The sequence below is a fragment of the Ursus arctos genome, unplaced genomic scaffold (assembly GCF_023065955.2).
Source record: "Ursus arctos isolate Adak ecotype North America unplaced genomic scaffold, UrsArc2.0 scaffold_25, whole genome shotgun sequence".
Taxonomy (NCBI): domain Eukaryota; kingdom Metazoa; phylum Chordata; class Mammalia; order Carnivora; family Ursidae; genus Ursus; species Ursus arctos.
The window spans coordinates 5,288,693-5,316,247 of record NW_026622930.1 but is presented as its reverse complement, the minus strand read 5'-3'; the positions used below and the strand labels follow the sequence as shown (position 1 = coordinate 5,316,247).

General features: G+C 47.0%; 1 protein-coding gene across 8 annotated transcripts in view; it reads left to right on the top strand.

The window, feature by feature from the left end:
- The window catches only part of EML1 (EMAP like 1), a 177,042-nt gene that overhangs the window by 62,102 nt on the left and 87,385 nt on the right, over positions 1-27,555 (top strand). The window contains exon 1 of one of the 8 annotated variants that reach the window (XM_057318479.1): positions 521-1,120. The exons of the other annotated variants lie outside the window; for them this stretch is intronic. The gene's annotated coding sequence lies outside the window, so the exon portion shown is untranslated. Of the gene's footprint in view, positions 1-520; positions 1,121-27,555 lie in introns of those variants that run through there. 8 annotated transcript variants of the gene reach the window in all.

Below are 27,555 nucleotides of genomic sequence, written 5' to 3'. Positions count from 1 at the left end.
GTTCCCTCCTGCTGTCTTGAGGGTTGCAACAATGTTGATCTATCCTGGTAGGAATCCCATCGATGTTGGATTTGGGGTCCTAGCCCATCCCTCTGCCTACCGTGTGCATTGTTCCTCCGGTATGCCGAGAATTGCTTTGGCTCTGTAGTCCTGCTTTATCAACCGTCCCCCCTCCTGTTCCCACACTGAGATGTAGTTCATCCTGGGGCCCCGCCGGGACCATCTCCCAGCGGACCTTCCGCGTCTACCCGGAGCTACTTCCTCTTTCCTCGGCACTTCCAGGTTATGACACGCACACCTCTGATCGGTGCGTGGCTCACCCCATCGTGCGTTATGGGCAGCTGCGTGTTTGTTTCCCCCACCAGCTGGTGAGTTCCTTTAGGGCAGGGACCCTATATTGTCTTTCTGTTTCACTTCCTTCGATTGCTCTGCAAGGTGCTTTGCACCTCGAGTATGTTTAATAAGTGCGTGTCAAATGAAAAGTCCATAGTGAAATTTTAGAAAGGGCCACGCTATCGTTAAATCATCACGAAAGGCCAAGGGAGAATGTCCTGACCCTGAAAAGCTTTTCGGCATTACCAAAACCGCTTCTTCGTTGTTAACAACAGGAAGATAGCCCAGTCATACGTAGCAAAGCCCCTTAACGAGTGGAGGATGGATGTACATTTTATTTTGTTTATTTACCTGACTGCTATTCACCATGGCCTCTAAACACAGTCCAACCACTGTCATCGTTCCAGCATCGGGGGGTGGATGGAGAGACGGGACGGTTTCACACAAAACCCCATTTGCTGCGCACCGTGGACTGAGGGAGTTTTCAAGAGTAATTTTGACGCTATTTTCATCCCCTTTACTGACCCGAAAACATCACCCCAATGTAAAACAATCTCCTCTCTAGTATTTTAGAGTACTAAAAGCTCCTTCAGATCTTTTCCTCACTGAATTCTCACAAGCAGACTCTGAGGCAAGTAAAATACTGTTCATGACACTCATTTTACAGAAGGTCCGGGAGACGGATGGATGCTGCCAGCTCGCCGCAGCCACGCGGGAGAAGGATGGGCCTCAAGGGCAGGTCCCATCTAGGGCTCTGGGAGCTGTGCCCTCTCTTCCTTGTCCTCACGTGAGTGCTCTGTTTAGAAAGAAAATGAGACCGAGATAATTGCATCTCTTATTCTGCAAGTTTTGTTGTTGCTTTGCTGGATCTTGAAAATTATTAATGCACTCTGCCTTAGGAAAAGTGACATTTAGAAACCTGGGTGCATAACACGTAAGCCATTGTAAGATTATTTATAGGATTCCATAGCGTCTTCTTAAAAGTGTGAATTTCCTTGTCTTCTTAAATATCATATTTACCGGACATGGACCTTATTCTTCAGGACCACATCCTGGGTATGGTGTCTCGCTTTTTTACCTTTTTTTTTTTTTTTTTAAACTCTTCTTCTCCCTGAAACCACCATCTGATGCTTAAAAGGCTGGAGAAACTGCTGCTGTCACCACCGTACATCCTCACTCGTGTGGTTTTCCATTCTGGCTGATGTGTGCGCTGCGACACGGCTTGGCCAGAAGCATGTCCGGCGCTCAGACAGGTGCCCTGGAGCCCAGGCTGGGGCTTTGCCCGTTTGCTGGAGCCACCCCTAGCACCGGCTTTGTCTCGGGTGCCCTGAGATCCAGCAGCCCCAAGGGACAAGCAGCTGCTAAGTCGGCCCATATCCCTTATCTGTGATTTCAAAATCCAGAAGGCTCTGAGCACCAAATGTTTTTTGGTAACTCGTTTGTTCGTTAGTCTTGGCCTGCTCTGAAATCACTTGGTGAGGAAAAAACAACTCATCTGAATTGAAGCATGTGGTTTTAATGGTTTACATTTATTTCTTCTTAGACGAGAGTTCTGCTTTCCTGTATTTTTGAGCGTGTTTTTATGGATGTTGCCCCAGAAGCTTCTGGGGACGTTGGGTAATATGTGTGTGTTCCGTGCTTCCGTTCTGAGGTCAAAATCTGAATTCAGAAGCAGATCAGGCACCAGGGGTTTAGGGAGAAGGGGTTGTGCACCAGTGGGACCCGATGGCCAGGCTGGCCCTGTGCCCTGGGCGGTTCCTGCTGAGACTCTGCACGGCTGGTCTCCCCAGTGTCCTGGACGCTGGCCTGATGCGTGGCCAACATTCAGGGGAAAGCCTGGCTTGTAGGTGAAGGGTGCCCCCGGAGGGAACCGTAAAGCCACGATAGGACAGCCCCCTGTCACAGAGTCCTCCAGAGCCAGCCAGGTTCCCACAGAGCCAGCAGCTGATTTTGTGCTGAATTTTGTCCCGGGAAAGCCAAGTTCAGGGCGAGTGTACTGACTTTACTGTATTCCTCCCTCCCGCCCGCCCTCCCTTGCTTCCGTCCCCAGCAGTCTGTGTGTCTCCTATTAACCAGGCCTGGCACTTGCCTCACGAAAAGTAGCAGTGATGCTTCACATCTGCTCGCCCTCTCCTGCTGGTAGACTGTTGGAGTTCCTCGCCCCAGGCTTCCACCGGTCCACGGTGGGCTGGGGCTGGCCTTTTCCTTAGCGGAGGAGCTGGGGGTGCATGGCTGGGCGACACCCAGCTCTCCAGCTGCAGACCCTGCACTTCGTGCTTTTCCTGCCGCGTTCGGAGGCCCTCACAATTATTTGTTGATTTGGACCAAATCTGTACCTTCTGAGACTCACCTTTTCAAAGCCCAATCCCAATGATGGGGTGGCTCTTTTCAGATTCCTGGGACTACGCCGCCGACTGCGTTGTGCCTCGGTTTTCAGTGCTGCGAAGTGGGTTTCCTGATCCTGCCAGGGAAGTGGTTGGCGTGGCCGTGCTTCGTGAACCCCGGCACTTTCCCTGCCCACGTGGGGGGGGGCGGTGACGCTTTTCCACCCCCGCAGGCGGATACGTCTGTGGGGCGCCCCCCCGTGCCTTCTGGGGTTCACCCCCTATACTCCGTTCTGACATCCTCACGAGTGTTGCCTCGATTCCTAAGTGAACAGTAAACTGAGTTGAGTTTATACAGCACAGAATGATCTTGGTGGTCTGGGCTTGCTGACGTTGTCAGGGGCGCCTTGGCAGGTGTGGGGCTCCCGAGGCCTTAGTCACCTATGCCTGAGGGCACCCACTAGGCCATGTCTTTAGGACACCAGAACCTCTAGGGATGGTTGGAGAAAGTCAACCAAATGAATGCTGTTTAACTCACTCTAAAAATGTAGATTTTAGACAATATCCACATGATGATTCCTTTCTTGATTTACTGTAACTAGAAATAGTAACTGTGAGGTTGGGGGGTTAGCATCTGAACCTAAGGGGCTTTTGGAAGAACCAAGTAGCATTCAGGTGTTCCTGGGAGTTTCTCCCCCGCTAGGAGCCTCTCGGTGACCCTTTCTGGTTGATTATGCGCGCCCAGGGTGCATGGCCCTCTTCCCTCCCCAGACAATGGGTTCTACCAGTTTGTCTGGCTCGGAGGTTTCCTCCATACCAACGAGACTCAGAGTGTTAAGATTTAGGGCCCTTTTGAAGTGGGTGGGGTGGGAGGGGGAACACAGGCTTCTCGGCAGGGTTGCTGAAAGTTTCAGGGGTCAAGGAAATAATATAAACCTTTGAATAGAGGCCCGAATAGTTTGTTTGGAGCTCCCGGTGACTAGCATCTCAGTTACCAACTGCTTTGTTACAATTTGCTTTTCTTTAGCTAAACAGGCTCACATGGTTTTAAAAGCAAGTGAAGGGATGGAGCTTTTCTGAGTGTAATGATTCTCTTCCCTGATCCATGGCGAGCAAGGGGAGAGTGGGCGGAGGGCCCTTCAGCCAAAGGGTCTGTAATTCACTCTGCCAAAAAATCCATTCCACACTGTCAGCCCCACGTCGTTCTCCTCAAGGCTGAATAAATTAGGTGCCGCCCTTGGAAAAGAAGTGCCCTGTTTGGCCGGGAATCTTCGCTAGCTACCTTTCTTGAGGAAAGATGATTAATCTTCTTATGCCCAGCAAAAGGGTTCCGGGTATGGCTGCACCAGTTCTGTGTGCTTTGAAATACCAACCCTGTCAATTTCGTGTTTCTCGGTGAGGGAGCAGCAAATGACAAATTCATGCAAGGGAAATACTGGCTTTGATTTAAGGGGAGAAAATACAACAGTTGCTTAGCTTTAAAAAAAAAAATCTTCAAGGCAAAAATTCAGGTGCCGTCGCATATACATTTATATGGGTTTTTGGTTGTAGAAAGGACAATCTGGTAGATTATCAGGACTGACAGAAATAACGACCTGTTAATGAAATATAAAGATGTGAAAAGACAGTCAACTTTGCATATAATTATGCTAATCCAGGTCAATAACAAGTTAGGAAGTAAGGGTAATGAAACATCAGTGGACAGCATGGATACTTAGGTTGATGCTCTGGAACGTCCGACCCAGAGTCCCTTTTGCACAGAGCCTGGAGGTGCTGGTGGGCTTTGAGGCGCTGTGGACTGCCAGCCTGGAAGCCGGCTGGGGTCCAGGGGGGACCCACGGCGGCACGGTCCTGTGTCTGACACACCTGTAGCCTTCCGCAGTGTTTTGTGTTCTTGTAACTCCTAAGAGACCACATTGTTCACCCCCCAAACAGTCAAGAATGCAAAGCAAAGGTGGCGCCATTGTCATTTTCTGCAAACCTAGAGATGGAGAGGACCTGCAAGGATTCAGGGCAGAAACTCCCCTTTAAATAAGAACCCCAAAAGAGGGCCAAAGGAACCAGATTTATTATAAAGCAGTTTTTAAATTACTAGGTCATAAAGCCAAGAGAGGAGTTTGTTAAAATACAAGTCAAGGCTGTTTTACAGAACATGGAGGCTTGCATCGCAGCCCGGTGGAGCCTGTTGAAGCCGGTCCAGCTCTCCTCCCTCTCCCCCTCTGTCCCACCCTTCTCCCTCCCTCCTTTTCTCTTTCCCTCCCTCCTCTCCCCTTCCCCCTGCTTCCTTCTCGTCTTCCCCCCACCGTGAATCCTACAGCACACGGACCAGTCAGCTCCCAGCCATGAAGACGCATTTTCCCACATTCCTAAGCCCCCACTGCTCCTCTCTGGAGTGTCCGTCAAGCAGGCGGGCCTCAGTGGTCCTTACTCGAGCAAAGACAAACTCCGAGTGAGTGACTCTGCTCGAGGCTGTGCTAGCCCAGTGTGCTCTTCACTCTCCCAGCAGTCCTGTGTGGGCAGGCTGACTTAGCTCAGGTTTGTGGATGGAAGAGCTGAGGCCCAAGAAGGCACAGTAGTTTGCTCAAGGTCACACAGCTAAGGGAGTGGCAGAACCAGCCAGCATTCAAACTCTTGTTGGTTTCATTCCAGAACTTTCTTGTACAACCCATAGCACAGGGTTTGGGCATTGCTCTGTCATCTTGAAAACTGTGAGCTTGAATTCTCCCCGGTGCTTAAACAGATCTGTGAGGCTTTGTTTTAGAAACAAACTATCCATTTCTAGTGCGGTAACGATGCGTCCCTTGTTGTGTTGTGGGTCACACTGATTGATTTTAGAGAAAATTGTAATGATCCCTTTTTCGTCTATAAACAATGGTTTCTTTTTGTTTGCCTATGTTAAAATGGGAATGAATAGATATTTTCAATAGCCAAATTGCAACAGCCCTTTGTAATACTTTCTGCAGTCTGGAAGAACAGTTTTGATTGGATAACAGAATTAGAGATTTGTAGAATAACTCTTAAGTGATTAATGGAGGAACATTTCTGAGTTGCTTTTTGTTGGGTTTTCATAAACTAAGGGGATTTTTAGGGCGTTGGTGATTTTTCTTCTGTCTCCTTTATGGTTTGAAAGATAAACCCATGTTGGTGACATGTTGGTTCTGTCATTGAGGTACTTAGAAGATGAGCATTTTGTCGGGTGTTTTTTTTTTTCTCATTCAAGTATAATTAACATACAGTGTTAATTAGTTTCAGGCATACAATATAGTGATTCAGCAATTCTATCCATGACTCAGTGCTCATCATGGTAAGTTTTCTCTTAATCCTCTTAACCTATTTCTCCCATCCCCCACCTACCGCCCCTCTGGCAACCATCAGTTTGTTTTCCATAGTTAAGAGCCTGTATTTTGTCTCTTTTTTCTGTACTCATTTGTTTCTTAAACTCCACATGTGAGTGAAATCATAGGTAATTGTCTTCCTCTGACTGACTTATTTCACTTAGCATTATACCCTCTAGACCCATCCATACTGTTGCAAATGGCAAGATCTCATTCTTTTTTATGGCTGAGTAATATTCCAGTGTGTGTGTGTGTGTGTGTGTGTGTGTGTGTGTGTGTGTATGCGCGCGCACATCTTCATTATCCATTCATCTGTCAGTGGGCACTTGGGCTGCTTCCATAATCTGGCTATTGTAAATATGCTGCTATAAGCATAAGGGTGCCTGTATCTTTTTGAATTAGTGTTTTTGTTTTCTTTGGGTAAATACCCAGGAGTGGAATTACTAGATGATGCGGTAGGCCGATTTTTAACTTTTTGAGAATTCCACAGTGATTGTACCAGTTTGCATTTCCACCAACAGTATTCTGGGTTTTTCCCCCCACATCCTCGCCAACACTTGTTGTTTCTTATGGTTTTGATTTTACCCATTCTGACGGATGTGAGGTGATACCTCATTGCAGTTTTGTTTTTTTTCATTGTGGTTTTCATTTGCATTTCCCTGGTGATAAGTGACGTCGAGCACCTTTCCCTGTGTCTGTTGGCCATCTGGATGTCTTTGGAAAAATGTCTATTCATGTCCTCTGCCCATTTTTTAATTGGATTTTTTTTGAAAGGGGTGAATTGTATCATTTCTTTATATATTTTGGACATTAACCTCTTATCAGATGGGTCATTTGCAAATTCTCCCATTCCACGGGTTGCCTTTCTGTTTTGTTGTTTCTTTAGCTGTGTGAAAGCTTTTTATTTTAACGTAGTCCAATAGTTTGATTTTGCTTTTGTTGCCCTTGCCAGAGCAGACATATCTAGAAAAAAGTTGCTATGGCCCATGTCTGAGAAATTAGTGCCTATGTTTTCTATTGATTTTATGGTTTCAGGTCTCACATTTAGGTCTTTAATCCATTTTGCGTTTATTTTTGTGTGTGGTGTAAGAAAGTGGTCCAGTTGCATTCTTTTGCGTGTTGCTGTCCAGTTTTCCCAACACCATTTGTTAAAGAGACTGTCTTTTTTCCATTGTATGTTCTTGCCTCCTTTGTCGTAGATTAATTGACCATATAAACTTGGGTTTATTTCTGGGCCGTCTATTCTGCTCTCTATGTGTCTGTTTTTGTGCCAGTACCATACTGTCTTGATGACTACAACTTTGTAGTATATCTTGAAATCTGGACTTGTGATGCCTCTAACTTTGCTTTTCTTTTTCTAGATTGCTTTGGCTCTTCGGGGTCTTTGGTGGTTCCACACAATTCTAAGATTATTTGTTCTGGTTCTGTGAAAGATGGCTGTTTGTATTTTGGTAGGGATTATATGAAATCTGTAGATTACTTTGGGTGGTATGGACATTTTAACAATATTGGTTTTCCCGACCCACGAGCATGGAATATCTTTCCATTTGTTTGTGTCGTCTTCCATTTCTTCCATGAGCGTTCTGTAGTTTTCATAGTACAGCCTTTCACCTCCTTGGTTGAATTTATTCCTAGGTATTTTATTCTTTTTGGTGCAGTTGTAAATGGTGTTTTCTGAACTTCTCTTTCTGCTACCTTATTATTAGTGTATAGGAATGCAAGAGATCTCTGTATGTTAATTTTATACCCTGTGACTTCTCTGAATTCGTTTTGCATTTGCTCGGAGGTAAAGGGTGGCTCCTGCTAGATAGGGATCTCAAGGAGGGAGAATGTGGGGATTCCTGTGTAGCAAGCACTTCTCATGGGATGTCTGCCGACACTTCAGAGCAGAAAGGTTTCCATGTTGTTTTACTTTTCCCTCATCCTGGCCTTTTCCCCTTTCTACCTATTTTATACCTACCTACCTTTATACCTACCTTTCCCCATTATACCTGTTCCCCTTTATATATTATTCTTAATACTGTGTCTGTTCTATCGATCTTCTTTACACCCCCTCCTTTCAGAGGGTTATTATTGATACCAAATGCTGTCGGTGAGATGCGCAGTGTGCCCTGGGAACCTCTGTGGTCAGAAATCCGACTGGAAGTACTTTCCCTGTATTTTACTGGATTCCCACAACACACTGTGTAGACAGTGTCTGATGCCGCAGACACAGACATGGGGGTCTTAGTGCTGGACGCTCTGCCCAGCTCTCTCGGTGCCCCTGGTGACATCGGGGGTCCAGTTCCTGGGCTTCCTGCTCCCCAGGCTTTGTCCATATCACCTCTCAGTTTGATCCAGTTTTGAAAGTTGTCGATTTTGTTTGAAATGAGGAAAGCTTGGGTTGGAATGGTACAATTGTCAGATGCAAGTACGAAACAGACTTCTCACTGTGGGGCGCACAGGCCAGTTCCTAAGGAAAGGAAGGGGTCCATTGTGATGGAGATTTGGGGGCTTGCCTTTCCACTCTGGGTCCTTCAGTTTGACACTGGAGGTCGGAGGTCACACCTTCTGTTCCATCTGGCATTTGAATGGCTCTTGGACCTTTGGGTGGTTTTGGAACGTCATGTTGTCACTTGGGAAGTACTGATGCCCTGGATGGTGCAGATGTGCAAATGTTGACACATTTCGTTATATAATATCAACAAAATCACACAGGTTAATATCACCACCAATACCCTCAGAAAAGCCTGTAAGTATTGGGAAGGTATCAAGCTCATGGATGCCGGTACAAGTTTCCAAAGTTCTGTCTTTTTCTCTAAAGCTCGGATTTTTATCATTGGTAACAAATACTGTCAATTGCTGTTCTTGTTCTCTCATTTTTGAGAGCGTGATTACAAACACTGATGTCCAAATAGCCACACGGTTTGTCTCTCAGCTCTTCCTGCCGGTGGAAATGCTGGTTCCTGAAGAAAGCTCGCAGCTCAGTTGCACAGAGCTTTGCCTGAAGACAACTGGCGTGCTTTGGTCGACGTAGCAAACGTGCTTTATATGTACTTGTCGTTTGTCACTCAGAATATTAAAGAGCCGTGTTCTTAAGGGGTCAAGTTTGATAATATGACTATTGTTTGCAGCTTCAGCAAAGACATTCTTACATGCATTTGGCATTTTCACTATAAGTGGCAGCAAGGAGCCCAGTGACCTGGTGCCACCACCTTGATTGGGCCGAGATGTCCACGATTTTACCCGCTGCTGCTTCCGCACACGTCAACACAGTGACAAAGGCAGATAAAATCTTGGCATTATGATGAAAATAGTTTTGACCTCATGACTTCCTGAAGGGGCCTCCGGGGCTCTCGGGGGTCTTGTACCTTCCTTTTAGAATCACTGCTCTCAGTATTGGGAGCAGCTCTTCAGGCGGCACCTCCACGGAGGGCTGGCTCTGTGCCAGGTGATGCGCTAGGGGCTGGAGATACCAGCAAGGACTGTCACAGTCCCTGTTCTCAAGGAGATCGCGGTCTGATGGAGAACGGGTCAAGTCGGTGTGGTGGTAGCGGTCAGCCAACGGGATGCTTGGCAAGTACGGAGGAGAATCACCCAAACAGCTCACTGATCTAGCGCTGGTGATGAGGAAATGGCAAGGATCTGATGAGCTTTGGAGAGTAGAAGTAAGCCAGGTAAAGAACAGGGGAAGGGGTTCCATGAAGATCGGGTGGCTTGGGAAAAGGCTTGGAAGCAGAAGAGAGCTTGAAATCCTTGGGCAACCTGGAGCCCAGGAGCTGGGTGGGCTGAGGGGTCAGTGGGGGGCAACAGTGTATGCAGAAGCTGGGCCCCAAGTGCTAAGTATTTCATCCCAAAGACATGGAGACCGCTACAGGATTTGGGCGGGGCTGTGAGGTGGTCAGATCGCTGTGATGTAACGAAGAATGGGAGGGAGGCTGCTGAGACTGTTAGTAGGTGAGCCAGTTGGGGCAAACCCAGGACCAAACCAGGGGATCCATAGACAATTGAACAGCTATTTCATAGTCTAAATATTGAGATGTTTAGAGTGGGCAGGATTTGATGATTGATTTGACGTTGAGGATAAGAAATACGGAAACAGTTAAGGGCATGCCGAGATTGTAGATTAATGACTGGCTGTCAGTGGTGCTTTCAGAGGTGAAGGAACACGGGAAGGTGACGACAGGCAAGACGGCGACTTCAACTTCAGGGATTATATTCATCTGCACACGCACACATATATACACATATGTGTGTGTCCGTGTCTCCAGGTGAAGATGTCAGGGGGCTAATGGAGTCAGGTCTGGAGACAGGGACGGTTCTGAGCCAAAGACCTCAGCCGAGGAGTCACCCGTAGAGGACAGAGGACACGGCTGAAGCTCAGGAGTTGCCGAGACCACCCAGGAGGAGAAAGGCTCCAGTGCAGAGAGGTGTCAGGGCGGGTCAGCCGGTGGGGGAGGAAGGAAACCCAGGACCTGGGTCTTCCTGGTCCTGACATCTCTAGAAGAGAGTAGAGAAAAATGGAAAGATCAGCCACTCTGCCACTAAATGCCGCATTCCGATCTGAGCGTGCTTCTAAATGTAACATGCTGAACAGGACCCTTTAGGAGCTGCACGGCCTATATAACACATATTTACGTTCCTCCACTGAACACAGACTTTAAGTCTGGGAAGGATGATTAAAAATACCAGTTACAGGGGCGCCTGGGTGGCACAGCGGTTAGGCATCTGCCTTCGGCTCAGGGCGTGATCCCGGCGTTGTGGGATCGATCCCCACATAAGGCTCCTCCGCTATGAGCCTGCTTCTTCCTCTCCCACTCCCCCTTCTTGTGTTCCCTCTCTCACTGACTGGCTGTATCTCTGTCGAATAAATAAAAAACAAAACAGGGGCGCCTGGGTGGCACAGCGGTTAAGCGTCTGCCTTCGGCTCAGGGCGTGATCCTGGCGTTATGGGATCGAGCCCCACATCAGGCTCCTCTGCTGTGAGCCTGCTTCTTCCTCTCCCACTCCCCCTGCTTGTGTTCCCTCTCTCTCTGGCTGTCTCTATCTCTGTCGAATAAATAAATAAAATCTTTAAAAAAACAAACAAACAAAACAAAACAAAACAAAACAAAAACAGTTACAGTTTACGTTCCACCCTTACTCCCCTAGCCCGACTATTTTTCTTTTATAAATAAGGTGGCTTTTTTCCCCACCTGTGGGGTCATAGTTCTCAGACATTTTCCCCTTCTTTCTTTATTCTCATGTTTTGGAAGTTAGGATTTTCATTCCGTCCGATGGCCAGAGAGGGAATCGTAATGTGGGAAGTGCCGTCTTTCCCGCATGGCTCAGGCATTGCAGGCGGGTCAGGAGGGGCAGGTTGGAGGGACATGCGCTCATCTCAGAGCTGAAGGAGACTGTCACGTCAGGAGCATTTTCTAGCGGTTTCCCTCCATGGCAGTAGGTGTGACGCAGACATAGGTGGGAAGTAGGGGGCGTCTGGAACGGGGCAGCTCAGCCTCTCGCTGCTCGGCATCCCTGGCAATGCCCAGGCCCACCCTGAATGATGGCTGGGCACCGGGCAGCCAGCCTCATGATTACTACTTTGCATTTCTCCTTACAGTTAAAAATGTTTTTCTAATGTGATTCTGTACTTCTAAAATCAAAATAGATTAAATCAAAAGGGGGCACCTGGGTGGCTCAGTTGGTTGGGCATCCAACTCTTGGTTTTGGCTTGGGTCATGCCCTGAGGGCCCTGATCTCAGGGTCGTGGGATCGAGCCCCAGGTCGGGCTCCACGCTCAGCAGGGAGTCTGCTTCTCCCTCTCCCTTCGCACCTCCCCCCACTCACGCTCTCTCTAAAAGAAATAAATAAATCTTAAAAAAAAAGAAGAATCCAAAGAATCAACCAAATTCCAAACTTGTGGCACATAGACAATTTGCTGGCAATGCAAGCTGTCTATTAAAGGAGCTCCCCCATCAATCAGCTTCCGGGAGGGGTCCTGTCGGAAGAACCAGCCCTAAGTGTTGTCTGCCGCTCGGGCAACTTGGCAGCAAGGGTTTAGCAAGCACCTAGAGGTGGGTGTGGGAGCTGATCTGTCTTGAAATATATTTTTATTTGAAGCTTTTTAGCTCTGCCTATACACGGTGTCTTTTGAAGGCAGAGGGAGATTAACACAGTATTTTATTTTATTGATATAGTATTCTTAGTTTTGTGTTTACTGAAAATGAATTGTAGGGTGTGTTACTCTTGCTGTGATCAATGCTGACGCGTCGTAGAAAGCCAGTCACTCCCACGCTGCGGGGAGAGGTGCCTTCAGGAGGAAACTTCTGTGCATCTTGGTTCTTGTGGGCAGCTGTCAGTGCTCAGGGTGGGGCAGCTTGCAGGGAGAGGGTTCTCGGGGATGAAGAGGAGCACCTTTCCAGACTTTCTTTCGGCATCAGGGTTTTACTCTTTGTTTTGAAATGACTTCTTAACAAACCAGTCCTACACACATCCAGACAGACAGGGAGGGTGTCCGATCAGAGAGACAGAGTCATCATTTCCCCATGAACCTTATGCACTTTCTATGAGCAAACTCATTCCTCCGTACAACTCCCACAGGGAGCCAACATCAGATGAGGCTCCGCAGGTCGGCTCAGAATCGAAGCTGTGGTTTGCTTGGGTTCAGCTCCGGGTAACAACTGTGTTGAGGTGTCCTGTCGCAGTCGTTGCCAGAAAGAGACCCAAAGCACACTGATGACAAGGAGATGGGGGAGCATGAAAGGAGGCGGCCGGGCTGGGAAGGCACACAGAGCCCGGGGCAGGGTTTGGCTGTGATTTTTACAAAGCCAGTGCACTTCCTAACAGTGAAATCACCTGCTTTAGGAAAGTACCGTCCCCCGATATCGTTGGCAGGTGGAGGCCGAGGCTGGGTGCTAGCTAACATCATGACTGCTGGACGGGTTCTTGCATGAACTTCTAAATCTGTCCTGCTTTTATGTAAAGCTCTTTAAATTTGAGTGTCTCAGCACTGTGACCCCATAAAATAGGGTCATTATCCCTGTGGTACAGATGAGGACATTGAATCGAGGGTTAAGTGGTCTGTTGGGGGGTAACACGCCCCTAGCCTGGGTCTTTTAAGGGCTCTTTCTGTTTGTTGCACCTGCTGTCTTCTGCCCAGGAGGAAGGGGACACTTATCTCTTCCAACTCGAGAGATTCTCCCCATGTGACAACAAATGATGAAATGGAATGGAGCAGATCTAAAAATCACTTAGACCAGGATCGACAATTACATTTCTACTTGCTCCTGTGTGTGTTCTATGACATGCTTCCGCGGCTAACCACAGACCATTAGCAGTGCGCGTATCTGCGGTCAGATAGCCACAGGATTCACTCCCTATCAGGAGGGCAGGGTGAAGCGGCGGCTTCATGGCCCATCACTGTGCAACCCTGAGTAATAGGAGCAGACAGACAGCCTGGTGTGCAGAAAGGAGAGATTGGGTTGCTCTTTTTTGAACAAAAGCATTTTGCAGCCTGTGAGGTGGTAGCAAATGGTTGCAAATAGGAGTGCTGGCTTCTCACCAGAGGGCAGACAGCATGTCTCTTCAGTACAGTGAGGACTGCTTGCCGTTCTAGGGTTCTTTTTCCAAAACAAAATCTACTTTTTTTAGACCATGGCACTGTCATTAATGGTATTTTTGAGTATCAAATGCAGGGGCTGTCTAGGAGAATATGCATTTGTGCGTGCGTGTGTGTATGTGTGCATGCGTGTGTGTGCGTGTGTGTGTGTGCGCGTGCAGGGGGGGACCTGGTAGACAACGAATAATCATGTAACAGCACTCAGTTGTTTGACTAACACCAGCAATAATACCCTCTTACATGCAGAAGGCACAGTGACATTTTCCAAGTACTTTCACAGGTGTCATTTGAATGATAGTTTAGTCAGGTCATTGTGCTCCCGCCAGAGGGTGAGGTGGGAGAGGAGGTCTGCCCTCCCCACCCCTTCTTTGCTTCTTGCTCTGATTCCTTTCTTCACCCACATCAGTTCTCCTTCTGTAGCCTCCTCTGTTCAACACCTCTTGGATGGGGACTTCCCGAACCTGTCTTTTTTATCTGTCTTGCTTTAAAAACATCACTGATTTCCTTTTGCGATGATGCGCGTCCCACAGGGAGGCGTTGGACTTGAACTTGGCCACATGGCTTAGCCTCAGAGGAAGCTCACTTGGACTGACTTGCTGGCCCACTGGGCTCGGCCGTGTTTCTGATTTCCATTCCTCGGTCCCCATTTCAGCCTGCTGAAACCTCCCCCCAGCCTCCTCATATTTTAACACTCCCTCTTTTTGGCCCAGTTTGCCCCACCAGACATGCTGGTTGTCACCAGTCCAGTCCATCTGTGTCTTCTGGATTCGCACCGGAGTGTCAAAGCCTTGACAGGCTGGGCTCCCGCCTGCCTAAGTGCGGGGCCCTCCAGAAGCCACCTCCTCCGGGAAGAAGACCAAGGCCCCCCTCTGCCTTTCCAGCTTGAGCCTCACCATCCGCCATGCCTGTCAGTTCCAGGGGATGGGGGGAAGGCTGCCTTTGGGTGCGTAGCCAGCGTCTTTTTATACCAACTCGATTTCTTTTTATAAAATTGCTGCTCTGGGGACCGTGCTGCCAGCAGAATAGCTTCTTTTCTCATGCTCGTGCTGGTTCCCGGCTCCCAGCAGCGTCTGCCACGTATGTGGGCCTCGTTGGCTGCCGTGGGTGTCGATCTTGTCCTGGCCTCACCAGAGCCGTGTCCCAGCATAGCCATCAGAGCCGGGGCCCGTCCCGGTGGCGGGTGGTGGGGCAGAGCGTCACAGGTCCTGGCATCACCAGCCCTGGAGGAGACCTTGCATCTGAGCCTGAATTTCTATTGTCTACAAAATTGGGTCGAGCAATCGCACAGTACCTACCACAATCCCTTGCTCGTTGTACAAACAAAACAGCATGTGCAGAAGGACTGTGGGCTGTGACAGTGCTAGAGGAGAGTTAGTTCACTGTTTCTTCCAGCGTGTATTTATTGAGTGCCTCCAGCATGCCAAGCCCTCCCACATGTAGGCTGTAGAGAAAGAGCAATGAAGGGAACAAAGAAAGGTCATTATGGCCTGGTTGGGGAGGGACCACACGCAAGTAAGCAAATCAATGAGCAAGGTAATTTCCTGAAGTAGTTAAGTACCCTGAAGAAGGTGAACTAGTGACTGAAATGATTTGGGTTGGGTAGTCCGGGTGTCACTGTGTATCACTCAGCATTCAGTACCATTTCCTCCAGGAAGCTCTCCCTGATTGCCCCAGGCTAAAACAAGAATAGCTGTGGTTTGTTAGGAGGATGACTTTACTAGGCATTGTTTCTAATCTTCCCTCTTCTCTGTAACACTTATAGAGCGCTTATATGTAACACTTCACAATCAGGAGACCCAGGCTCAGAGGGATCAAGCAATGGCCAATATCTCATAGCTAGAACGTGGCAGAGCTGAGTGCCTGCCCTCAGTGTCTGCCCTTCGCACCACCTCTCTGATCCTCCCAGTTCCCCTGGGACCTTGTGTCTGCCTCTGTTCCAGCACTGCCCATAGCCTGTGGACTGACGGTTTCCTGTGGTTTTCCCTGTTAGCTCCCGAGCTTCTAAGGGTGGGAGCTGTTACCCTTAGCCGCTGGAGCAGGGCTGAGCACTTTCTGGGAGCTCCTCCCACGTTCACTGAATTCATCACCAGCTCCAGCCAGCCCCTTGCCGTCTAAAGGGCACCATGGATTTTCACTTACGGGTTCCAGAATTCTGCCCTGTAGACAGCAGTGGGAACAGTCAGGTGGGATATGTTTTGAGAGAAAACAGGGGGAATGAAGTCTCTTTTAGACCTGAGGCCTCTCTGTTCACAGGAGCGATGACTTTTTTGACAGTCTGGCCTCTCAGCTTTACGGTGAGCAAACGGAGGTCTGTCCCTAGAGCCGCTGAAAGCCCTTGGCTCGGTTAGTAACAGGTGATGGTGTCCGCTTCCACGAGCGTTCGTTTGTGCGAGGGCTGACGGTCTGCGGCATGTCAAGGGTGCTTGCCTGCATTGGTTTGGAGCAGGGGTAGGATACAGGTAAGTGGTGGGGGTGCACCGAGCAGCGAGCAGTCAGGGCTGGGGTTCCGGTCGTGACCACTCTCTCCACCGAATCCATTTGCCCAGGGCATCCTTATGCAAGCAGCGCGTCACCGCCTCCCCGGGTTCCCCCCCCACCGGTCTGTGAAAATGCTTGTGCCCCACCGTGCCCGGACACACCTTTGTTCACCAACTGGAGCCAGACCACCACCACACAGCACAGTGCGGGTGTCCCAGGGTCACGCACACTGCGCCTCGAAAAACATCTCAGGGCAAAAAAAAAAAAGTGACTGTCTAGACTATTTGAGAAGTCTGTGGGTGCTACAGATGTGATCGCATTTTGGAGGGAAAGAAAGCCGACATGTACACAGACGCCAGAGAGTGGAAGTGAGTCAGGAGCTGAGGCGCGTGAGAACTTTGCTGTGACCAGAGATGTTCTGAAAACAAAGCACGGTGTGTCGACCAGGAACAGTGTGTGACGGTGGTTCAGAACACTGCAGAAGGCTGGTCAGGGTGGTTCCAGATACGGATGGTCGTGAGTTTTTTATTCATTCGGAGCCAGGCTTCGTACGCTGTTCGGTGCAAAGTCAGTGCCACAGTGCAGAGCGTGGTCTTGGTCCTGCTGCACAGAGAGCCCTGTAGCAGGCCCTAAAGACCCTGGCAGGGCAGCCCGACCTGGTGGGGACTGGTCCTGTGTAAGTAGCCTTGTAAGTGTCCAGACCTGAAAGGCATGGTAAATACCGCTTGTCGTGGGCTGAACGGTGTCCAAGTCATTGTTGAATTGGCTGAACCAATTCATATGTTGAAGTCCTAACCCCACAACGCCTCAGAAGGAGACTGTATTTGGAGGTAGGGGCTTTAAAGAGGTGATTAAGGTTCAGTGAGGTCCCTAGGATGGGCCCTGATCGGTATGACTGGCATCCTATATTGGGGTGTAGACGTGCGCAGAGAAGACCATGTGAGGACACAGGGACGAGGTGGCATGTGCTCACCAAGAGACGGGCCTCAGGAGAAACCAGCCCTGCCAGCACCTTGGGGTGGGGCTTCCAACCTCCAGAACACTGAAGGAAGTAGGTGTCTACTGTTGAGGCCCCCCGGGTGTGGGACATCGCTACGGCAGCCCCAGGAAACCGACCCACCCTCGTGAGGCTGCTGGACCGCGTCAGCAGGAGTGCTGCACACATCCTAGCAGAGAGCCTGGACCCCGGGGCTCGAGGCGCACGTGTGCTGTGCGCACGTGACCGAGCTCTTTCCCTCCGCAAGATCCTCGCCCGGAAAGAGGAAGGCAGGACTTGGAAGTTGCTGGTGTGCTTGCAGACTGGCTATTGATTTCTGGGTTCATTTCCTAGAGGGCTGATAGTTACAGTTCTCTTTCCTTATGGACCCAAATCATCACGTGCTCATGACCCCCCAGTATTTGTTCCCTGTTTGTAATTTAAAAAATAGGGGTGCTTTCTCGTCAGCTGCTGTTTTGAACCAGGCACTTCTTTGGATGCCTTCTTTTTTTCTATTTGGCAAAATTGTTTTGGTCCTTTAAGACGCAGCCACCACTGTCTTCAGTGCCAGAAGCCTTCTAGATGCGCCGAGCTCACCTGAGGGCCCCTGTCCGTGCCTCTTGGGAACACCGGCTTGTATTCTCGCCCTTGCACTTTTGTTAGTACCATCATCTGTGCCCACGAGCCTTTGCACTTCGCATCTCCACCACCCAGCGCTGCCTCTGGCACACGGAGCGCGTGACTGCAGACAAGCGTGAGTATGCTTGACTCCCGTCGAACAACACAGCAGGTCCATGTATACGTTGGGTTTTGTCAATAAATACAGTCCTGGAAGTATATTTTCTCTTCCTTATGATTTTCTTAATAGCATTTTCTTTTCTCTAGCTCACTTTATTGTAAGAACACAGCGTGTAATACATGCAACATAGAGAACATGTGTTAATCGACTATTTGTTATCGGTGAGGCTTCCCGTCAACAGCAGGTAATCAGTACCTAGATTGTTGGGGAGTCAAAAGTTGTATGTGAGTTTTTGACTGTGGGTGGGGGTCGGCATCCCTAACCCCACATTGTTCGGTGGCGAACTGTATATAGTTTTCTTGAAAGCCAGTCATTCAAAGTGGTTGAAGAAAGATTGGGGTACCTATTTAATGTCATAAAATATATATAACAAAATCGGCTATTTTAACCATATTAAAGTGTACAAATCCGGTGATGAGAATTACTTTCACAAAGCTGGGCAGCCATCACCACCATCTCTTTCCAGGATTTTTACATCACCGCAGACAGAAACTCGGTCCCCAGGAAGCAGTAACCCCATTCTCCCCCTGCACCAGCCCACCAGCCCCTGGCAACCTCCAGTCGGCTGTCTGCCTTTATGAATTTGCCCAGGCTAGATATTTCATATAAGTGGGATCGTGTAATATTTGTCTTTTTATGACTGGCTTGTTTCACTTGGCACAATATTCTCAAGTTCCATCCACATTGTAGCAGGTGTCCGAACTTCATTTCTTCCCGTTGCTGAATACATGCTGAATTTCCGCTCCCATTGTAGGGGTGCACCGCACCTTCTTTATCCACCCCTCAGCTCGGGGACGCGTGCGGTGTTTCCGTCTTCAGACTATTGTGAATAACACGGCTCTGGACGTGAGTGTGCAAATATCTGTTCAAGTCCCTGTTTTCAGTTCTTTGGGGTATATACCCCAGAAAGGGAATGGTGATTCTATGTTTAACTGTTGGAGGCACCACTACGCTGTTCTCCACAGGGGCAGTGCGTGACGGCCAGTCTCTCCGCACCCTGGCCAAGGCTTGATATTTTCAGTCTTGTTGCTCCTCGCCCTCCTAGTGTGTGTGAAGGGGTGTCTCATTGTGGTTTTGATGTACAATTTCCTAATGACCAAAATAATGTTAAACATCTTTTTATGTGCTTATTGGCCATTTGTGCGTCTTTGGAGAAACGTCTATTCAGGTCCCTTGCCCATTTCTCTTGTTGGGTGGTTTCCTTTTGTTATTGAACAAAACGGTGGAAACTTTAAAAAGTGTGCTCCTAGAAAATGTGTACCCCTCCTAATACTTGGCTTTCTAGGAGAGCCTTTCTGAGGGTCTAGACTGACAAGGTTATTTTAGTCATCTCCTGTCCCTCCCCACTCCCAGGTCTCTTGGCTTTCTCCTACTTTTTTCTAGTATTCACGTTTCAGATTGAATTTTAAATAGATCTCAAGGAATCAAACTGCGAAGTTTCACTTTGGAAAATGCTACAGCTCAAATGCCCAAGTATCCTTTTCCCATGCCCTTAAGAGATTGGAGACCTAGACGGTCAATTCCTATTACTCAAAAACACTCTGTAAAAGTGATAACATTACGGACATGTACTCTGGGCTGTATTTCCCAATGTATTTGATTGGGGTTGGAAGCAGGGTTTTGAATGTAGAGAGACAGATGTCGTCTTGGCTAGATCTGAATACTCAGCTCCGTGGTTTAATAGGGTGTTCAAGGTCAGTATCCCCCTCTGTGGAGGAGGGGCCGGGGGTGTGGGGTGCAGCCGCCCCGTGGATGGGTGCAGAACACATCCTGCATCCCAGCCCTCAGGCACTGCCTCCGCGGGACCAGCTGTGAGCTGGGGGTTGTATCTTTTGTGGAATTTGGAATGAGGAATTCCCAGTGGGATTTTCAAAGCTAGTCTAAGAGGGTAGAATTGCAGGTGGGTGGGAGGTGGGAGAAATATGATTTCGCTGTGACTGCTGGAATATGTAATTCCTGGCTTTGATTTAAACTCTTTTCCCTTTTTTTTCTTTTAAGAAAAAGTCTGCTATAACCTTTAGGTCCAGAAACAGTCCAGTTTATCTTTTTTTCTTTCTTTGTTCAACCTGAATATTTCTTTTCTCTTCTTCTTCCTCTTCTTCTTCTTCTTCTTCCTTCTTTCTTCTTTCTTCCTCTTCCTCTTCCTCTTCCTCTCCTCCCCCTCCTCCTCCCCCTCCTCCTCCTCCTCCTCCTTCTTCTTTTTGCATCCTGCTTCATTCCACGAAGATTTTGATATCTTGTAACACACGAGTAGGTTTTCTAGATTCATTAAAATATATTTAATTTTTTTTCCTTTTCTCCTCTTTTTACTGAAAGATGGCAGGGTTGTTTGCTTGTTTTTGCTGCTTCCCTCCCTTTAAAAAAAGAAACTTTCTGGAAGTATCATTGATGTGCCGTAATCTGTACACATTTAAGTGAACAATTTGGTAAGTGTTGACATATGCATATGCATATGAAACCAGCCCCGATAAAGAGGATGCACATTATCATCCCCTAGGGTTTTTTTGTGCTCCTTCATCTTCCCCCCCGCGTCCCCCGCACCTTCCAACCACTGACCTTCCGTCCCTGTAGTTTAGTTTGCATCTTGTGTAATTTTGTATAAATGGACTCATTCAGCATGTACTCTATTTTCTGGCTTCTTTGACTAAGCGTAATTATTTTGAGATTCACTCACACTGTTGCTTCTATCAATGTTAAAATATTTTTATTACTGAGTAGTGTATCTATTCTGCGGACAGCCGACAGTGTGTGCATTCATTGGGTGATGGGCATTTGGGCTGTTTCTAGTTTTTGACTATTATAGACCAAGCTGCTCTGAACTTTTGTGTCCAAGTCTTCGTATGGACATATGCTTTCATTTCTCTTGGGTAAACGTGTAGGAGTGGAATGGTTGGACTAACAGTGGGTGTGGGTTTAACTGTTTTCCAAAGTGGTTGTACCATTTTGCATTCCCACAGCAGGGCATCTGAAATTCAGTTCCTCCAATGCTAACCCACACTTTTTGCTATTTTATCTGATTTTGATGTTAGAGTCATGCTGGCATATAGGTTAGTTGAGAAATAGTCTCTCTCTTCAGTTGTCTGCAAGACTTTGTATAAAGTTGGTATTATTTCTTCCTGAAATGTTTGGTAGAGTCCGCCAGTGAAGTTATCTGGCTATAGGGTTTTCTTTGTGGAAAGGTTTTTAACTATAAATTCAGTTTCTTTAATAAAGCTATTAAGATGATCTACGTATTCTCTCTTGAGCTTTGGTAGTTTTATCTTTCAAAGAACTTGTGCTTTTATCCAAATTATTGATTTTATTGGTATAAAGTTGTTCTTAATATTCCTTTCTTATCCTTTTAGTATTTGGAGATTTGTAATGATATTACCTCTTATTCCTGATACTAATATTTTGTGCTCTTTCTCTTTTTATCCTGAGTAATTTGGCTACAGGTTTGTCAATTTTTTTATTGTCTCCAAGAACGAGCTTTTGTTTTTATTGATTTTCCCTGTTGTTTTTTTTTGTCCTAGTTCATTGATTTCTGCTCTAAAGTGTATCATGTCCTTTCTTCTGCTTCCTTTGCGTTTCTTCGGTAGCTGAGGTCATTTTCCTTCACCTCCTCCTCTCCTTTTCTTTTAAAGATTTATTTATTTATTTTAGAGAGAGGGAAAGCGAGAGCACAAGCGGGAGGAGCAGAGGAGAGGGAGAGAGAATTGGAGCCGACTCTGCACTGAGCATGGAGCCCAACACAGGGCTTAATCTCACGACCCTGAGATCATGACCTGAGCTGACTCCAAGAGTCGGCCACTTAATAACCAACGGAGCCACCCAGACACCCTAGACTGTGTGTCTGTTCCTTTACCAGTCATACAGTGTTTTGATTACTGCAGCTTTATAATTAGTCGTAAAGGCAGGGAGTACCAGTTCTCTAACGTTGTTGCCCTTGTTTCAGTATCGTGTTGGCTATTCTTTTACCTTTCCATTATAAACTTTAGAATCAGTTTGTCAGGATTCACAAAATAGCTTGCTGGAATTATGGTTGGGATGGCGTTGAATCTGTAAATCAATTTGGGAAAAATTGGCATTACAACAATATTGGGACTTCTAATCCACGAATATGGAGTATCACTATTTCTTTAGATCTTTTTGAAGTTTCTTTATAGTAACTTTACATAGAAATCCTGTATATGTATTTTGCTAGATTTATACCTAAGTATTTCATTTTGGGGCACTATTGTAATTGGCATTTTATTTTTAATTTCAAACACCACTTGTTCATTGCTAGTATATTGGAGAGCAATTGACTTTTGTATATTAACCTGGATCCTGCAACATTGTCATAATCACTTACTAGGTGTAGGAGTTTTTGTTGATTCTTTGGAATTTTCTATATAGGCAATCACGTCATCTGCAGAGTTTTATTTCTTCTTTCCCAATTTGCATCCTTTCACTTCCTTTTCCTGCCTTCTTGCACTCGCTAGGACTTCCAGTGCGATGTCCAGTAGGAGTGGTAAGAGGGACGTCCTTGCCTTGTTTCCATTCTGAGGGAGAAAAGCATTCAGTTTCTTACCATTAAGTGTGGTGTAGCTGTAGGTTTTTTGTAGATGCCCTTTATCAAGGCGAGGAACTTCTGTATTCGTAGTTTGCCAGATTTTCTCCTTGTCACTGGTCTTAAGCAGTTTGAATTTGCTCTGCTGCAGTGTAATTCCTTCATGCTTGTTATGCTTGGGACTTACTGGGCTTATTGATCTGTGGATTTATAATTTTCATCAGATTTGGAAAAAATTCGGCCATTATTTCTCCAATTATTTTTTGTTCGCTCCTCCCTCACCCCCTTCCTTTGGGGACTTGAATTACGTAGATATCAGGACACTTGAGGTTGTCTTACGAACTCCCTGGTGTTCTAATCTCATATTCTCTCCCTCCCTCTCTCCCAACCTCATTCCAGTCTGTTTTCTCTCTGTAGTTCATTTTGGATAATTTTTATTGCTATTTTTTCATGTTTACTAATTTTTTCAGTTAATCTCATCTAGCGGATTATAGTTTTCATCTCTAGAAGTTTGACTTTTTATTTTTCTATTTTTTAAATGTTTATTTATTTATTTATTTATTTGAGGGGGGAGGGTGGGGGAAGGGACAGAGGGAGCGAATATCCAAGCAGACTCCCACTGCGTGTAGAGCCTGAAGTGGGGCTCAATCTCATGATGCATGGAATCAGGACCAGAGCCGAAGCCAGGAGTTGGACACTCAACCGAGTTAGCTACCCAGGCGCTCTTAGAAGTTTGTCTTTTTAAAATATATATATATATATATATATATATATATATCTTCCATGCCTCTATCTAACATACTCAATCTTTCCTCTGGCTCTCGTATATATAATACAGTTACAGTAACTGTATAATTTCCTTGTCTACTAATTCTATCATTGCTGTCATTTCTGGGTTAGTTTGCTTGGTTGATTCTTTCCCTTATTATGGGTCATGTTTTCCTGCTTCTTGGAATGCCTGGTCATCATTTTTTTCTTGGATATCAGACATTATGAATTTTACCTTGTTGGGAGCTAGATATTTTCGTATTCCTATAAATACTTTCAAGCTTTGTTCTGGGATGTGGTTAAGTTACTTGGAAATAGTTTGATCCTTTTGAGTCTTGCTGTTAAGCCTTGTTGGGGGGGGCACCAGCATTTTAGTCTGGGGCAAAATCCTCTGAGTTCTCCACCCAATGCCCTGTGGATTCTATGGTTTTCCACCCTAGCTGATGACAGGAACTGTTCCCACCCCTGTGTAGGCTCTGGTGGTGGTTCTCTTTATTCTTTTTGGGTGGTTCTTGTCCCAGCCCGGGGTAACTTCCTCACGTGTAAGTGCTGACCCATACCTGGCAGAAGACTCAGGGGTCTTCTCTGCACATTTCCAAATGTTCTGTCCTTGTGGCTCCCTCCTCTTCAGGGTTCTGCCCTGTGAACTCATGGATTTTTCTGGACTTCCAGCTCTGTCTCCCCAACTTAGGGAGACCTCCAGGCTTCACCTCGGTTCCCTCCCTGCGTCACTTCTGGGAAACTCCAGGCTGTACGTGGGACAGTTATAGGGTTGGCCTCACTTCCGGGAACCTCTAGGCTGTATGCAGGGCAATTGTAGTGTCCCCTCTTTGGCTTAGCATTTCTGAGCGATCGCTGTCCCTCATCGTCTGATGCCCAGTGTCTTCAAAGGCCTTGTATAATATATTTTGACTGTTCCTTTTCGCTGTTGTAGGAAGGATGACATATACGGGGCCTATAACTCCATCTTGGCTGGAAGCAGAAGTTGATGGCACTTGAGAAAAAAAGTAGTTACAAAATATCCATAAAAAAAGGCAGAGAGGGCGCCTGAGTAGCGCAGTCGTTAAGGCGTCTGCCTTCGGCTCAGGGCGTGATCCCGGCATACGGGGCATACGGGGATCGAGTCCCACATCGGGCTCCTCCGCTGGGAGCCTGCTTCTTCCTCTCCCACTCTCCCTGCTGTGTTCCCTCTCTCACTGGCTGTCTCTCTGTCACTCTGTCACATAAATGAATAAAATCTTAAAAAAAAAAGCAGAGAAAGCATTTTACAGTAACAGCAGCGATCAGCAAAAGAATGTGGATAGTGGTTGGGACTCAGATGTCCTTTGGATTCTAACCTCAGAATGTTGTGTCCCCAAATTTGATAGGAACGGACAACAGAAGTCCTACAGTGAGAACCTAGGCATTTTCAGTTTTAATATCTCCCATGAGCCATACCCATCGACTGACTTATCCTGAAGACAGACTGTTACCTTCACAGTGTTTTAGGACGTTTTATCTTGGAGAGCCAGTTCCATGGCTTTCACCCATTCATGGATTTTCAACCATTTAAACTTTGCTTCTCTGACTTTCATCCCAGCAATTGAGGGACAGGCTCCTGTGCAGGGAAATATTGTCTGAAACTAATGGAAACAATCCAGTCTAGAAAATGACCAGTGTTATGGGGAATGGAGCCATAAAGTACTTTAAATGGAAGCATGTTATATTAATGGAAATTAATAGAAAAATAAGATAAGGTTAGCTTTTATTTTATTCTTTTTGCTGAAATGTTTTGAAACCATCATAGCAAATAAGAATTTATTAAAGCTACCTTTTTAGATACTTTTTTGTTAAGTCCATTTAGGACCTGACCACATGGTATCTAGACGTGGACAACAAATGTGACAAGTGAATATTGCAGTAGTGTCCTTGTAAAATAAAATTGAGATGACAGCTTTAGATCTCTCTCAAGTCCTATGCTATGCTCATTATTTTGTCCGCGCTCCCCTTCCCCACCTCTGTATTTTTAATCCTTCCTTTTGAGATTGGGATTGGCAATCCTGTGTGATTTACATCGGTCCTTTTCCTCCTCTTCCCCCCGCCCAGCTGTCCCTGGGACTGGCTACGCCCTCCTGTCCTCAGTGCTCCTTACACGGCTAGACTTTGGAACAAAGCCAAGTTTGAAAGCAGATCACTTTATGCCTTATTGGGGGTTTCTTTTCTGGTCAACTGCAGGATCTCTCATTTGCTTTAAAAGTGTAAAGTGGGAAAAAAAGAATCAACAAACTTAAAGTGTCTAGGTCTTTTAGTTTCTGGCAGAAACGAGAAACAAAATGACTTGCAAAGGTAGGGGGTGTGTGTGTGTGCGTACGTGCATGCATGCAAGTGTGCATGTATGTTGGGGGCACGTGCGTGTATGTGCACGCACGTGGAGAGGGCATCGGTATGTGGGCGTGTGTGTGTGGGCTCATGGTGGTGTACGTGCATATGAGTGCATGCGTGTGTGTGTAGTATTAATCATTTCACAGATTTCAAGGAATCTCAGGGCTTCATGGAAAGTCTTTGTTGGCTTGGTAATTCTGGTTCGGCAAAATGAAATTAGAGTATATTTCAAGATACAGTAATTAACCCATTTTCTAAATGCTCAACTAGAGAATTCCGAGGCTGTTCTTCCCGTTAAGTGTGATTGTTCTCATTCATCCTCTGCTTCATTCATTATTCACAGTTGAAACCCAGCAGCTCACCTGAAATCCTGCTCTTCCCCCTTCACCTGTGTTTTGAAGCAGGTGTGTCTGGTCCTCACGTTACATTTCCAGCTGGGCTTTTTGCCAAGTTTGGGGTGGGGGGCGGAGCGGGGACAATTGCTCTCTCGTCCGTGTCCCTGTATTTCTGTGGTGGTTATTTGTGGGCCAGTCTCCTCTGCTAGACTGAGCCGGCTACAGGTGGGAAGGTCTCGGTGTTCGTTGCACTGCCCGGCACTAGGTCTGGCCCAGAAGGATGCTCGGGAACGTTAATTGAACTGGGCGGAAGCTCTGTTAGCTTTAAGCTCTGTGTCACTGAAATTCCAGCCCCGTCACCTGATGCTTCTTAGGGTCTTAGGTCTTACATGTATTTTTCTGGTCTCCAATACCACTTTTTCACAACCTACGACTCATCAAAGACTTTGAAGCCATTGCTCTCCAGATTCTGGGGGCTCTGCTGAAGTCCCTTTAATCAATAGGCAGTGGCTGCATTTTTCTATCGGTCAAGGGCTGCTGTAGAATTCTTTTACAGTCAAGAATACAAATGTTAGCTTGAGCATCCATCGAGACAGGTTTATTGGCAGAGGGGGTCAGTTCTTGTAGTTTTCTAGGAAGCGATGAATTTCAGAGTTGGACCTTATGTGGCAGGGCCAGCCCAGAGACAAGCAACACTCGGTGTGCCCAACGACCCAGGTGATCACAGCAGAACCGGGAGTTTGAGAGCAGAAATAAAGCTGGTGCCCTTCAGGGACGTCTGCGTGGCTCAGTCAGTTAAGCGTCTGCCTTCAGCTCAGGTCATGATCCCAGGGTCCTGGGATCGAGTCCCGCATCGGGCTCCCTGCCCTGCGGGGAGCCTGCTTCTCCCTCTGCCTGCCGCTCCGCCTGCTTGTGTGCGCTGTCTCTCTCTGACACATAAATAAATAAAATCTTAAAAAAAAGAAGAAGAAGAAGAAGAAAGCTGGTGCCCTTCAGCCAGGAGTGGTGGACAGGGCTGAGAATCTGACAGTAGAGCTGGAATCCATACCTGAAAATGACAGAGGGCGCGTCGCTTCTTACACTGACAGTGTCTACGTTGCTTTTGCGATTGGATGCTCCAGAATGGTTCAGAGTATGACGGTCAGTCTAACATAATATGGAGAGCCAGCTTTTATATGAAATGTCTGCCTGCAAATTATCGAGTGAAAGACTGTTATTCCTTACTGCTTATATGATCTAAAATGCTAAAACCTGGTAATGAGGTATTTTTCTAAATAGTATTTGTCTAATATTTTAGGAGAGGTAAAACAGAACAAAAATTCTATGTGTATTTTGCTTAGTACCACACAAGTCATTTAGATGGACAATGCATGTGGGGCAAAGAGTGGATGCCTTCCAGCTAGCCTTGGCTCACCGCTTTCTATTTAGAAGATTTAGAAGAGACGGATGAGAAACCTAGCTTCTTCAACCTCATCTACGGAATGGGGGTGACACCTCAGTGGGGGAATGTTGTACGGACTGGAGAGAATGCACACGAGGTAGAGTTTCTGACAGTAGTGGGTGGGGGAGGAAGAGCAGGTGTTATTGTTTTGGTGCCCTCCTTACTGTTGTAAAGATTTAAAGAAAAAAGTGGTGCCTGAATGGCTCAGTTGGTTAAGCATCTGCCTTTGGCTCAGGTCATGATCACCAGGTCCTGGTATCAAGCCCCTTGTTGGGCTCCCTGCTCAGCGAGAAGC